This window comes from Entelurus aequoreus, linkage group LG09, assembly GCF_033978785.1.
Source record: "Entelurus aequoreus isolate RoL-2023_Sb linkage group LG09, RoL_Eaeq_v1.1, whole genome shotgun sequence".
NCBI classification, from domain to species: Eukaryota; Metazoa; Chordata; class Actinopteri; order Syngnathiformes; family Syngnathidae; genus Entelurus; species Entelurus aequoreus.
Genome location: NC_084739.1, coordinates 36,861,350 through 36,876,797, shown reverse-complemented (window position 1 = coordinate 36,876,797; position 15,448 = coordinate 36,861,350).

Sequence of the window (15,448 nt, the reverse complement as noted above, 5' to 3'; positions counted from 1 at the left end):
AAAAGCTCGGTTTTCATCGCAAATTCCACAGTATTCTGGACATCTGTGTTGGTGAATCTTTTGCAATTTGTTTAATGAACAATGAAGACTGCAAAGAAGAAAGTTGTAGGTGGGATCGGTGTATTAGCGGCTGGCTGCAGCAACACAACCAGGAGGACTTTGACTTGGATAGCAGACGCGCTATCCGACGCTAGCCGCCGACCGCACGGATGATAGGGTGAAGTCCTTCGTCGCTCCGTCGATCGCTGGAACGCAGGTGAGCACGGGTGTTGATGAGCAGATGAGGGCTGGCTGGCGTAGGTGGATAGCTAATGTTTTTAGCATAGCTCTGTGAGGTCCCGTTGCTAAGTTAGCTTCAATGGCGTCGTTAGCAACAGCATTGTTAAGCTTCGCCAGGCTGGAAAGCATTAACCGTGTATTTACAGGTCCACGGTTTAATAGTATTGTTGATTTTCTGTCTATCCTTCCAGTCAGGGGTTTATTTCTTTTGTTTCTATCTGCAGTTAAGCCCGATGCTATCACGTTAGCTCCGTAGCTAAAGTGCTTTGCCGATGTATTGTCGTGGAGATAAAAGTCACTGTGAATGTCCATTTCGCGTTCTCGACTCTCATTTTCAAGAGGATATAGTATCCGAGGTGGTTTAAAATACAAATCCGTGATCCACAATAGAAAAAGGAGAGAGTGTGGAATCCTATGAGCCAGCTTGTACCTAAGTTACGGTCAGAGCAAAAAAAGATGCGTCCTGCACTGTACTCTAGTCCTTCACTCTCACGTTCCTCATCCACGAATCTTTCATCCTGGCTCAAATTAATGGGGTAATCGTCGCTTTCTCGGTCCGAATCGCTCTCGCTGCTGGTGTAAACAATGGGGAAATGTGAGGAGCCTTTCAACCTGTGACGTCACGCTACTTCCGGTACAGTCAAGGCTTTTTTTATCAGCGACCAAAAGTTGCGAACTTTATCGTCGATGTTCTCTACTAAATCCTTTCAGCAAAAATATGGCAATATCGCGAAATGATCAAGTATGACACAGAATGGATCTGCTATCCCTGTTTAAATAAAACAAATTCATTTCAGTAGGCCTTTAAATTGATCATGATAACGGTTTGTTCGGTATGTTTTTTACAGTTATGATTCTCATATGCAAGTATGCATTAATTTCAGTGTTGCCATAGTCAAGAAGTAGTCTTTGCCATTAAGTTGAATGTGCCTTTGTAGCCAACACTTCAAAACAATAGCCTTGTTATGATTGCCATTAAAGGGGAATGGCCATCCACGCGGCCGACAAGGAGGAGGACCGAGGGCGCCAGGTTGGCACCTCTGCAGCATGCGAGCTGGCTGCAAAGCTGGAGGCGAAGCTTGCTGCAGAGCTGGAGACAAACTGGAAGGGGCGTCGGACCCACTGGAGGAGCTGGTGAGATCGGACCCACTGCAGGAGCTGGTGGCATCGGACCCACGTCAGGAGCTGGTGGCATCAGACCCACATCAGGAGCTGGTGGCATCGGACCCACTGGAGAAGCTTGTGGCATCGGACCCACTGGAAAAGCTTGTGGCGTCATTGGAAGACCCGCTGGAGGCAAAGTTGACGTTGTCACAAGACCTACTGGAGGTGAAGTTGGCAATGTTGGAAGACCCTCTGGTGGCGGACATAGAGCTGGAGGCAGCGACCTCGCTAGACGTAGAGCCGGCGGCTTCGCTGGACTTAGAGCTGGTAGACGTAGCATTGGCAGCGGCGGGCTCACTGGACATAGCGTTGGCGGTAGAAGCCTGGCTGGATGTAGTGTTGGCGGCGGCAGCCTGGCTGGATGTAGCGTTGGCAGCGGTGGCCTGGCTGGACATAGCATTGTGGCGTAGCATTTGCCTCTGAAAAAATTTAATTGTAATCTACCACAGTTAGTTTGCTGTTGCTTAATCTTGGCTGGCTAATTGCTTTACCCTTAAAAAAAAATGTCCTGGTAGTCAGCAATGGATGATTTAGTGTCAGTTGGTGAAGGCTGGCTCATAGGATTAGAAAAACATTTATGGCTGTGTTCAGGTGAGAGAGCGAAAGAGTCTTTATTACGTGCCTGTGGTGTGACGTCATCAAGCATCAGCTACTTCGTGCATTGAACAACGGCGGCCCAAGACATGGAATGTTTGCCAGTATGAGGAATAGCTTTACCAAACTGCGAAGGCGAGGAAGGGGCGGTTGCCTGCACTTTGCTTCGACACTGTGGAGGAACCAACAGTGTCCGCACGAATGGAGCGTAGAAGCCACTGAGGTCGGCTTTCACCTACGTCGACAAGCACGGGAAGGCAGCGTGGCGATGTCCCCGGGGCAAAACGCAGTTGCTCGGAACAAGCTTGCCATCTTGGCCCCACTTTGACTTCTCGTTCTCCTCGGGTGAATAACGGAGGGTTTCCGCTTCCATCGCCTCTAACACTCGCTAAGTCCCATCGTTAAATACCTCCATTGCATCAACGGTCAAGTGCAGGGCGCTGCCTTCTGCGGGGAAACTTGTTGCTGGCATTTTTCTGTAACGATTACGTGGCATGATTGTGGTGGTCGTGTCGCCAGGATGCCGAAAGAATAGCACAAAGCAGCATGCAGATAAAATTATGATTTAATCTCCAATTGCAAAATTAAATTTCAATAAATCAATCAATCAAAGTTTATTTATATAGCCCTTAATCAAAAGTGTCTCAAAGGGCTGCACAAGCCACAACAACATTCTTGGCTCAGATCCAGCGTTGTGGTGTTGTGGTGGGAAAACTCGAGGCTTACTTAGCTTAGCAACATCACATAGCAACAAAAGGAACAGGAATAATCCTACAGCGTAGTTCATAACTAAACATAACAGTCGCGTAGAACGAACAAGACTACCAGGCTGAGTGGAGCGCAAGGCAGGTATAACATCTCTAATTAGTGATCAGGAGCAGGTGACTGCCCCAACCACTGATCAGAGGCAGGTGCAAACAATGAGTGGCAACTATGGAAACTAAAGAGGGCATCGAAACAGAAATAGACAATAAACTAAGGATAATATTATCAGACACAAAACATGATATGACCTGGCATGACACAATTAACGTTTAATATATATATATATTTCATGAGGGCTGTCCCTCAATCATCAGGAGATTTGATTGATTGAGGGAAACCCCTCATGAAACAGGCCTGTAGAGATGAAATAGTCTTGTGATTTTTCCCACACATACCTATCACGCTCTACCACGGTATCGAGCACTATTTTTTTGGATAATCTAATTAAGATATATATATATATATATATATATATATATATATATATATATATATATATATATATATATATATATATATATATATATATATATATATATATATATATACATATGTGTGTGTTACCACATTATATATATATATATATATATATATATATATATATATATATATATATATATATATATATATATATATATATATATATATAATGTGGTAACACACACATTTATAACAATGTACAATATTTACTGTATTTTGGTCATTTTAAGCAGTATCAGAACTTTTTTCATGGGCGCATTTATTTCATTGCTCACAGCAACGTACTTTCTGCTTTCGTCAACAAACTTGCGTGTTTGCTACCAATAATACTAATCATGGTGTTGAGTTTGCGTCGGGTCGCAGCGAGGGTCGTGTTTCTCAGGATGCAAAAAACAAGGAGGAAGCAGTGTGCAGGTAAGAACAGTCTTTTTAATCTCAAGCAAGGTTAAACAGTAGCAAGCAAAAGGAGATCATGCCGCTATGAAAAGTGCACGAGAAAAACTAAAGTCTTACTTGCCGCAGAAGGGGATGTACAACTGCAAGCTTTCGCATGAAGCGAGCCATGGACCCGCGCCGTCTAAGAGGCGAGACGGGTGTAAATACGGATGATTAAGCTTGAAATAGGTGGGAACACTAATCACCAACTGGAGACAGGTGTGGGGAACAGTGCTCGGGAAGTGATTACGTCACAGAATGGATGACACAAACCCAAAGGAAGGAGAAACCAAAATTGGAGCGCAAGAATATAAACTAACACAACATAGAGAGAAATAATAACCAAAATACAAAACTAGACATGACCAGGACATGACAATACACATGACAGACTTCATAATAGACAACAAAAACAACTATTTTTGGACAAATGAGGATTCACCTTATCTTTTTTAACCTGAATATACAGAGGATGAACTGCTGACTATAGAAGATGAACAACTAGAGAGAGAGGGTGAAACGTTGCAGCAGACGGGGGCCGAGAGAGTCAGGACCAGCATGACTTGGAGTTGTAAATGTGGAACTTGCCAAGTTATGCCGATAGAAATGGAGTGTCTGCTGTACTGAGTGGCACGCAATGTTATTATCAATGGAAACGAAAGATGAACTGTTTGCGCTAACAAACCCTGCAGTGGTAGAAACCTTTTTCCACCTACACAAAATTAACTGGGAACGTCCCCGGCCAGCTGGACCAAACGGACAAATGTCCATCAAGTAAATTGCTATAATATTGATCATGATACACGATTGTTAGTACAACTACATACAGTACACTGTCAAGCTAGCTGCTTACGAACAAAACATGAAATGTGGGCGAATACTTTACAGTCACTGTAATAGGATTGTTCATGTTTTTCAGTCCGTACAAATTAGTGTCGTATCGCAGTGTTGTACAAACCCGAACGCCTTCGTGTTGTTGTAGAAGCAAGCTTATCTCTTGCCGTAGTTAGCTTTTACGGCTAATACCGAAGCACGTTGATGTGTTACTACGCTAGAAAAAGAGTTCCTCAGTGTTCGCTCTTACAATAACAATGTTGCTACAGCTTTGGTTATTATACGGGTAATGAAGTATTGTTGAAGATTTTTGAATACATTTTTAAAGTGATCTAGTGGTAGAATTGATTGCATTAGCTCAGGAGTGTCAAACAAATTTTAGCTCAGGGGCCACATGGAAGAAAACGTATTCCCACGTTGCCCAAACTGGTAAAATTATGGCATTAAAACTAAAAAATAAAGACAACTTCAGATTGTTTTCTTCTGAAAATGTAAATATTACATGTGATCCTTTTGGCAAAACACTTCAAGTTAGTTGAACATTTTGAGAAAAAAATGGTGCCATTTCAAAAACACCATGAAGAACACAAAGAACTTAGACTTTGTCTCAGTGTTTTTACAAAGCCATTAAACTTTAATCACTTAATGATTAGGATTCTCATGTTGGCAGTACGCCATTAAAACAATTGGGAAAAGCAATCGAGTGTTTCTTCAAACTGCCACATTGGTGAAATCCGCAACTGCCACAAGTAACAACCCATCCATTTATCATCATTCAAATATTACAATTATAATATAAACAAAAAAATTATCAATATGACACCATAGCCGAAATCAAGGTAACATAACTACAAACTTAACCAATGTCAACATGGTAGATTTAAGCATTACATAAAATAGAACAAACACACATCGTGCATTTAACCAATTGCGAGCACTGCATGGAACTCTACTTAAGAAGATGATGGTCAGGTTGACTTAAGTCTTTGCATCTTCATCTTCATTATTTTATCCATTGAGTGGATAATTTACAATGAAAGAAGGTATTGTGCATTGATACTGCCGCCATCTGCTGCGAGCAAAAACAGAAGCAGCTGATTGCTTGCACCTACGCTAATTGGAGAAGTGACAGTCAATCCAGAGGGCGCTTAAAGTCAGCTGACACGTCATCTTTAAACACTGTCATGTGTGACGTGGGTTACACTTGAATTGCTGTTGCGACATCCAGTGGATACATTTAGAACAGCGGTTTCTTTCATTAAAAAAAGGCAGCTCATTTTATATTTAGCAAACTGATGTTGTGGGTCACGAGCCAGATTAAACCTGTTCGCGGGCCTGATACGGCCCGAGGGCCATACGTTTGACAACCATGCATTACTGCATTGCTAGCCACCAATTTGATATGTATGTTAGAAAGTGCAAAAAAACAAAAAAAAATATCTTTCTTCTTGACTCTTATAATGATTGTGAATAATAGGCAAAATGCCCCCAAAAAAGTGCAGTTCCCCTTTAACATTTGGATTTAGATGTATTATTTAACATTTATATTTAAAATGTATATTAAGAGTTTACATTTACATTTATATTTAACATTAAGGATGTCAATTCAACATTTATGTTTAACATTAAATATTTAGATTTTACAATTTATGTTTAACTTTAAACATTTAGATTGTACATTTATGTTTAAAATTTAAAATTTCGATTTTACATTTATAGATTCAACATTTAGATTCAACATTTAAAATGTAGGTTTATATTTAACATTAAGGATTTAGCTTTAACATTTATATTTAACAATAAACATTTAGAATTTATATCAAACATTTAAAATTTACATTTATACTTTAAATTAAACATTTAGATTTTATGTTTATATTTAACATTTAGATTTATTAATTAGAGTCAACAATTAGATTTAGATTTAACATTTTAATATTTAAATATAACATTTGTATTCATTATTAAACATTTTGATTTGAATGTCACATTTATATATAATATTAAACATTTAGAGCAAGCATTTAGATTTAACATTCAGATTTAAATCAAACATTGTACATATAGATTCATCATTTAATTTCTACTTCTACAACTGCCATCCTTCCAGTTTTCCCTGCAAAACTTTAATATTTACCCTTCTTTCCCCAGAACCCTCACATTTAAATAGTTTGTCGTATTTCAGCTTTCATGTAAAAAATTATAAATCCTCTGTCGTCTGTTGAAAGTGGGGTGTGCTGCTGGAATTTCTGCAGGACAGACCAGAATTTCCCCTTAATTTTCCTGAAATTTTCCAGTGAGGCCATGAAATCCCTGTAGCATGAGCGTTCAAGTCTAATATTTGGAATCCAAAAAGTGTTTGCGCTGAGAAACTCCTAGCTCACCCATCCCCAATCAAGCTGCACATTTTGTTCCAATTTGTTGAGAAATGGCTGTGCCATTACATGTGGTTAAAATGTTAACATTCAGCATTTCTCGGTTGTAAAATAACATCAGCGTCAACCCTCTCGGCACTCATACAATTACTATACCTCTCTGACACTGCCAATCAAACCTGAGCATTAATATCCTTGTAAAATCTCTTCAACTGGATTTCTTTACAGTATGTGTATTGGTTTTGAACACTTTTCTAGAGCCACACACACACACACAGATCCAAATGCATGGCCTTTTGAGTTACAAGTCCAGATGACCATATGGAAATTGATTTGTGAGATTTAGAAGCCTGAAAAGCCAAACCACATTCTATAAAAACATTCCACATGTGAGTGTGGTGGTGTCGGGGTGAGCAAGGGCTCGCCTCGTCACAAGTCCTGCAAGGTCATGTCTGGCAGGGATGTCAAAGTCAGCATATTTATTTTGTAAAACATCTCAATATGTTGGTACATTACTAACGTGACTTATTTCAAATGTATGCATGTTGAAAACAATCACTTTGCATCCCAGCTGGGAGCTTGTCTTTTGGCTTCCAGGAGAACATACTTATTCCTCCAGTCTGGATAATAATTCACAGATTTGCTGTCTCACAGAACACACTCATTCTTTGGCCTGAATTGAGACGTGGGACTCCAGGGCAGCGGAAACCAAATATTTATGATTTGGTTCCTCTCTCTATGTTCTTTTTTATGAGCTTCCACTGGGGAGCTCACCTTGTCCTTTTGTGACAGTCGCTGTTCTTGCAGGATGCGCCCATACATGTAGTGCTGCCCAACACACACATGCACACACGCACACATGCACAATCCCTGCATACAAACACTACACAAACTCCCCCCCTCAGCCTCACATCCAGATGTGCGCTGCTCCCGGCAAAGTCGGAGCTGCCAGCTGACTGGAGCACATTACTCTGCAGTAAAAAAAAATAAAAAATACAAAGCCGACTCTTTTCCATCCATTCATCCATCCATATTCTACCGCTTTTAATGTTTTTATTTATATTACCTAGTTCCATTCTGTACAATTAATTACCCGCAATGCATTTGCTGCTGACCTCGTTCAGGAGTGATGGGGAACATTCTTTGTTGATCTTGCACCTGCTGGAAAATACATTTATCACAGTTATTGACAAGTACAGCCCTTTCTGAAACTCAAGGAATTTCAAAATTAATACCATAGATGGTTTATCGTTATTTTGTAACACGCACTGACCAGTCACAACATTAGATACAGTACTATTACACAATACAACAGCTAAAATGCTGCCGTTTAAAGGAAAATAAGGCTGAGTTGTTATTATGAATGTAGCTTGCCCTGATGTAATAGTATGCTTAGTTCTCAATATTTAATACAGTACATTCTAAAGTGTACAGAAAAAATTGAAGAATGTGGGGGGACACTTTGATACATTTTCTACAATGAATATGCTAAAACCAATCCAATGTATATGCTAATATATTTGAACAAACCATCATAGCTTTGTGTTATAGGGGATGGAGCAGTGGTTATTAAACTTTTTTCAGCAAGTTCTACCTCAGAAAACACTTGGCTCTCCAAGTACCACCATAATGACCAACATTAAAATTCAATAGAGTTGTAGGCCTAAGTATGCATTAAATAAGGCAGTTTTATTTACGTTTGTTATATATTGTATATATTATATGAAAATATAATATAATATAATAATATAATACATCAGTATATTTTATATACTGTATATATAATATGTAAATATTACATATATGTTATATTTTATATCTATACTATGATACATTTTAGTCTACTTTATACCTTTTGTTTTCGCCCTCTTTTTTTGCCCTTGTGTGCATTATCATTTCCATCCTTACCCTTTCCATCCTTTGTAACTGAGCTACTGTGTGGAACAATTTCCCTTTGTTGATCAATAAAGCGTGTCTAAGACTAGGTCTAAGTTATTTAACAGGTAGAATTATTAAATATGGTTGGCCATTGTAATATTACACACAATTTGAACAGTAACACTGTGTTTGATTATTTAATTAAGTGACTATTTGGCATACGTAAGTAGACACCCCCTAATTACAACAAGTAAAACACAAAATAGATGGATGGCTGATAGTTTGACTATGGAATTTAATATTTCTGTTTCATTTGGATTTGTATTGCATTTTGAAAGACGGTCGGCAGGATGTCGAGAGGAGACTTTTTTATTGCAAACAGTCGATCCAACATTAAAACATGTCAAGACACTTTCTCAAAACAATACCACACTTTTCCGACTTCAAAATAAAAGTTATACGCTATACATCTGGTTTAACTACATTGAGGGTTTCTCCTTAATGTACGGGCTTCATATTTGCCGCCACACCTAACAAAAAAAAGTAATATAATGCATTGTAGCGTCCAGGGGAAAACAAAGAAAGGCTGACTTTCTTTTCAGCTTTTATGGCCAATTTTATGATAACAACGGGCCCAATTCCAACAAGTATTTCCTCCGTGCACACACGTCTGCCTTCGTGCTACACTCCTAGACACACAACACTTGTTCATTCTCCACCGACACGGTGTGTTCAAAGACCATTGGACAAATGACCAACATTGTAACGATCTGTCACTTCATTTCTGTTTGTTTCCTTGTTTTTGTATTTACTTCCCATCAGTGCTCTTATTTTGGTTTCCACTTCCTGCTTTTTCCGCTGAGCACTGTGTTCGTTCACTCACCTGCTGTTGATTGGCAGCGGGTCCACACGTGCTGCCAATCAGCATATGTTCTATTTATGCTTGTCTCGAACACTCCTCAGTGCTCGAAGATAGATTTATGTTTGGGACTATTACATGCAAGACTGTTTCACTCTCTGTTTTGAGTAATAAAACTCATCTTACCTGCTCTCCGTCTGCTGGTTCCTGCATCTTGGGGTCACTAAAACGGCAGCCATGCGAGTTCCTAACAAACATAACACACTAATATACACATTCACACCGGCAGGTAGTTACAGTAAGAATGTCTATATATATTATATTATTTGCGCACTATTGACTAATGATGCACCGACAATTTAGCCGGAAAAAGACGTACTTTTATCACCGGAACAGTGCTCCCAAAACCGATGTTGTGATGGTGTGAAGAATTTTAGAATACTAAGTCTGTTAAGGCTCATTGTCCTCCGTTTAAATTGCATCACATATGTGTTTGAGATGGAGTGAGGTTGCCCAGCATCATTTCATAAGCATGTTATCCCCAAAAAATAAGCCCATTATTACTTTTAAATACTTTGATCTCTGTGCTACTGCTCCGAAAATAGTATTCATTCACTTCCGTGCTTACCCATGACTAAAAGTAAACAGACAACATGTATTTTCCCAAAATACTGTACGTTGTTCGAAGCCCGCAGCTCGCTTGGCTAACGCTAATAGCCTAATAAATGTTCAGCTCCTGAGTTTATAAACATAATATACATTTTAGAGGCGGTATAGTGCCGAAAATGATTCATTAGTATTGCGGTACTATACTAATACCGGCATACCGTACAACTCTAGTTCAAAGTGTGCAAAACTTTACTAAAATATGGACTTTTGTCAAAGCTGCAACCAATTATTCATATTTACATTGTTTCTTATGGAGACTATACAAACCTTTCTATTTACAAACGCTGTTCAAGAACCGATTTCATTCGTAAGTTCAACTTCCACTTTATCAGAGACACCACTGCAAACTACAACCCGATAAAAACAGGAAAACAATCGGAATTAGGACCTGAAAAGACAGCTCTTTTTTTTTTATCACTTTGCTCCTGTTTTGTGTTTTATGGTGAAAGAAAAAATAGAGAAGCTTTAATTGTTCTTGCTGTAAGCAAATGTTCTCCATGGCACAAACGAGTCTGGTGTGTGCAAGTAAGACACAGAGCCAAAGAGGGCAAACCTCAAGGGGTAGTGCTTCATATTCCTCTCCAAAGGGATTATGGGGGATTTTGCACACAGACACCTCTCTACACTAAAAAAAGACTCGGGTGATTCAAATATAAAATGGTGAGGACATACATATTTGTCATTACAGTGCAAAAGACAAAGGGATGAAATTAAATGTGTGGTGGCTTTATCGATAAAATATGACTTTTTCTTGCCATTTATTGGCATCTGGAAAAACTTGACAAAGACAAATCAGTCTAATCTTTATCCCGTGGCGGTGAGTGCATATGATGAGCCACCAATGAAAAGAGAAGTGGAGTGCGGCTCAGGCTGCCACTGCCCTCATCATCCTTGATAAATGGAAGCGCGGTAGAAAGGCCTCTTTGAGTGAGCTGTAACTTTTGGCAGCCCCTCGCAGGTGTGGGTGATCTTTCATCCTCCCCGCCCTTCTCCTGAGCCTCCATGTCCTATCTCTGGCCTCCATCAAAAACCAACGTGCCGCCCCAGGTTCAGATTAACTCCACTCTTGACAGAGCACTCCCCTCGTCCTGCCCCCTTTGCACCTCCCCTTACACATCTGCTCCGACGGGGGGAAATTAGGACTCGTTTAGCAGTTCTTACAGCACAACTAAACACCGGACCAGATTGCTCGCTGATTGCCCGGCTCTCTGCATTGTGTCCCCTCTACCCCCTCCGTTCTCATACACCCTGTGCTTATCTGAAACCATCACACACACAATCCTCCCTGCAGCGTGCCTAGAGAAAATATATAATATATAACTAGCCGGCTGCAAAAAGCAGGTTCAGTAGTTCATTCGGACGTTTGCTTTGTCGCCATGTTTGTTTTGTGCTTCCCCATAAAAACTTACGGTAGTATGGGGAACATATTCACCATTAATTAGTTGCTCATTAAAGTAACAAAGACTTAATTTAAAGTTATTTGGACACTAGGGGAACATATAAGGGTTAGGGTTAGGGTTAGGGTTACTAATAAGCAATAATTCTGAGGTTATTGAGGGAAGACTCTTAGTTAATGGCTTACTGGTTGTATAATAAGGCCATGCAGAATAAGGCATTAATAAGTATTTAATAATGACTAATTAAGAGCCAATATGTTACTAATTTGGATGTTAATAAGCAACTAATTAATGGTGAATATATTCCCCATACTAAAGTGTTACCAAAGTTGCACACAGTTAATATTTATCCTATTTGTTGTTTATCGAAACCAACGCTTTGTTGCTAGCAGGACAAACTTGTTCACCACGTTATAGATCACTCAAGACAAGACAATTATACCTGTCCTGTACATTACCTTGATATTGGAAGTGTGCACGCAAAAAACACACTGGTTTCTTGCCCAATAAAGGCCCACAGAATGCACTACTTCTTGTACGTCAGCTGACAGGTGCTTGTCGCTGCCGTCTTTCCACAAACAGGTAAAACAGCTGAGAGACTTAATAAGGGGAACTTTTGCAACAGAGTAACATAAGTTTTCCTGAAGAAAGATAGGAGCATGGACTCTGTATACAAATAAATATAAGACTACAAACTGTATTCAGAGCCTAAATGCTATTTAAGTTAATTTACATTTTATGGAAGGTGCTTTATGTTTATTCAGCCAAAAGGGGACTATTTACTTTATTTGAATAATACGAAAATTTATATATTGCATGCTTAGAGTAATTATAAGTCACACTTTATTTGTAATCATTACATTTGTGTGAATAATTTGATAACATACTATTTTATACAGTGGCGCGCCGTGCGTTTTCCACCTAGGCCTTCAGTGATGTCCGACTTCAATGATTACCTCTCAAGATACCATCATTTATGTCACCACATGACCATTGCTGGAGAAATACTATACAGGAACACATTCACGCACTACTGGACATTGAATCACCTCAACAGTGTACAAAACAGGTTATTTCCTGTCGCATTTAAAAATCAATAAACCCGAATCAGCAATTATACATATCTTATGTGGTACTTTCAAAATTTAAATTGCAAAAAAAAAATGCAAACTTCAAAAAATAAAGAAATAAAATATCTGAACTCACAGCTAACTTCCGGGGTTGGCCGAGATGGTCTCACAAGATGTAGTTTCTCTTTAAATATCCTTCTTGAAAATGGCCTTGCAAATATATGTGTTGTCTTTTCTAATCATAAAACATACAGACGAGACGTGTTGGCTGACTTCTTAAAGTTTACTCCACAGCGTGCTCATCAAAAACATCCCATGTCTACATTCAACAACCCAAACGGGGCTACTGCGCATGTTCTTCACTACTGATTTTATACTGCTTTAATACAGTGAAAAATATGTAACTGTTTAATTGCATTTATGGCGGAAGGATGCGTGTGGTAATAAGGTTTGGACACAGTGTATTATGGCTTATGGCTGTCAGGTATGGTGGAATCAAGCAACACAGTCTTTTGACCTTACTCTTACATTTTCTTACTCTTTCTTACTGTAACACACTCACTTCATTTTGCTATACATTTTTTCCCAAATCGTTAATGTTTCACGTTTTGGAATGATTAAATTCACAAGTAAACGATACACAAAACGAAGAGGAGAGTCTGGAGTTGTTGTTTGTTGTTGCCGCAACAAGCGTGAGCAGGATAGAGGAGCGTCAAGCTAAGGCTTCATACAATACATAATTAAAGGCCTACTGAAACCCACTACTACCGACCACGCAGTCTGATAGTTTATATATCAATGATGAAATCTTAACATTGAAACACATGCCAATACGGCCGGGTTAACTTATAAAGTGCAATTTTAAAATTCCCGCCACACTTCCGGTTGAAAATCTCCTTTGGATATGATTTATGCGCATGACGTCATAAAATGCACGGAAGTGTTTGGGCCCTATTGGACACAATACACAAAGCTCTGTTTTCTTCGACAAAATTCCACAGTATTCTGGACATCTGTTTTGGTGAATCTTTTGCAATTTTTTTAATGAACAATGGAGGCTGCAAAGAAGAACGTTGTAGGTGGGATCGATCGGTGTCTTAGCGGTTAAGTACAATACTTACAGCAACACAACAAGGACTACTTACCCTGATAGAAGACGCCTAGCTGATGCTTGCCGCCAAACCCACGGATGAAGTCCTTCGTCGCGCCGTTGATCGCTGGAACGCGAAATTAGCCTTAGCGTCGTGAGCAACAGCATTGTTAAGCCTTACCAGGCTGAGAATTTTTAACCGTGTAGTTACATGTACATGGTTTAATAGTATTTTTGCTCTTCTGTCTATCCTTCCAGTCAGGGGTTTATTTATTTTGTTTCTATCTTCATTTGAGAACGATGCTAGCACGTTAGCTCAGTAGCTAAGTGTGTCACCGATGTATTGTCTTGGAGATAAAAGTCACTTTAAATGTCCATTTCGCGTGCTCGACTCTCATTTTCAAGAGGATATAGTATCCGAGGTGGTTTAAAATACAAATCCGTGATACACAATAGAAAAAGGAGAGAGTACATAGTTCTGTGAGTTCCGATTGCTAAGTTGCTAAATTAGCCTTAGTGTCGTTAGCAACAGCATTGTTAAGCCTTACCAGGCTGAGAATTTTAACCGTGTAGTTACATGTACATGGTTTAATTGTATTTTTGCTCTTCTGTCTATCCTTCCAGTCAGGGGTTTATTTATTTTGTTTCTATCTTCATTTGAGAACGATGCTATCACGTTAGCTCAGTAGCTAAGTGTGTCACCGATGTATTGTCTTGGAGATAAAAGTCACTTTAAATGTCCATTTCACATGCTCGACTCTCATTTTCAAGAGGATATAGTATCTGAGGTGGTTTAAAATACAAATCTGTGATCTACAATAGAAAAAGGAGAGAGTGTGGAATCCAATGAGCCAGCTTGTACGTAAGTTACGGTCAGAGCGAAAAAAGATACGTCCATCACTGCCTCTCAAGTCCTTCACTGTAACGTTCCTCATCTACGAATCATTCATCCTCGCTCAAATTAATGGGGTAATCGTCACTTTCTCGGTCCGAATCTCTCTCGCTCCATTGTAAACAATGGGGAATTGTGAGGAATACTAGCTCCTGTGACGTCACGCTACTTCCGGTACCGGCAAGGCTTTTTTTATCAGCGAGCAAAAGTTGCGAACTTTATCGTCGATTTTCTCTACTAAATCCTTTCAGCAAAAATATGGCAATATCGCGAAATGATCAAGTATGACACATAGAATGGATCTGCTATTCCCGTTTAAATAAAAAAAAATAATTTCAGTAGGCCTTTAACTGATATATTACAGATACAGCATATATAATTACATCCACATATACTCACAATAGTAAAACCCTCTCATCAAGTGTAATTTATATAAATACAATAAATCCTCCTGATGAGCAGCCTGCATGAACACTTATACACAAACAAGATGTGAACTATATATATTGTAAGAAAACCTCTACTACATCTTAGGTTTGCGTTATAGTTGACAAAATAAATATATATGTATACATTTTATTTTGTTGTAACTGTTTTCATACAAACTACTAATCTACTGTGTTGTTTTTACTTTTTACTGTCACGCTAAGCTTCCGATGTAATTTTC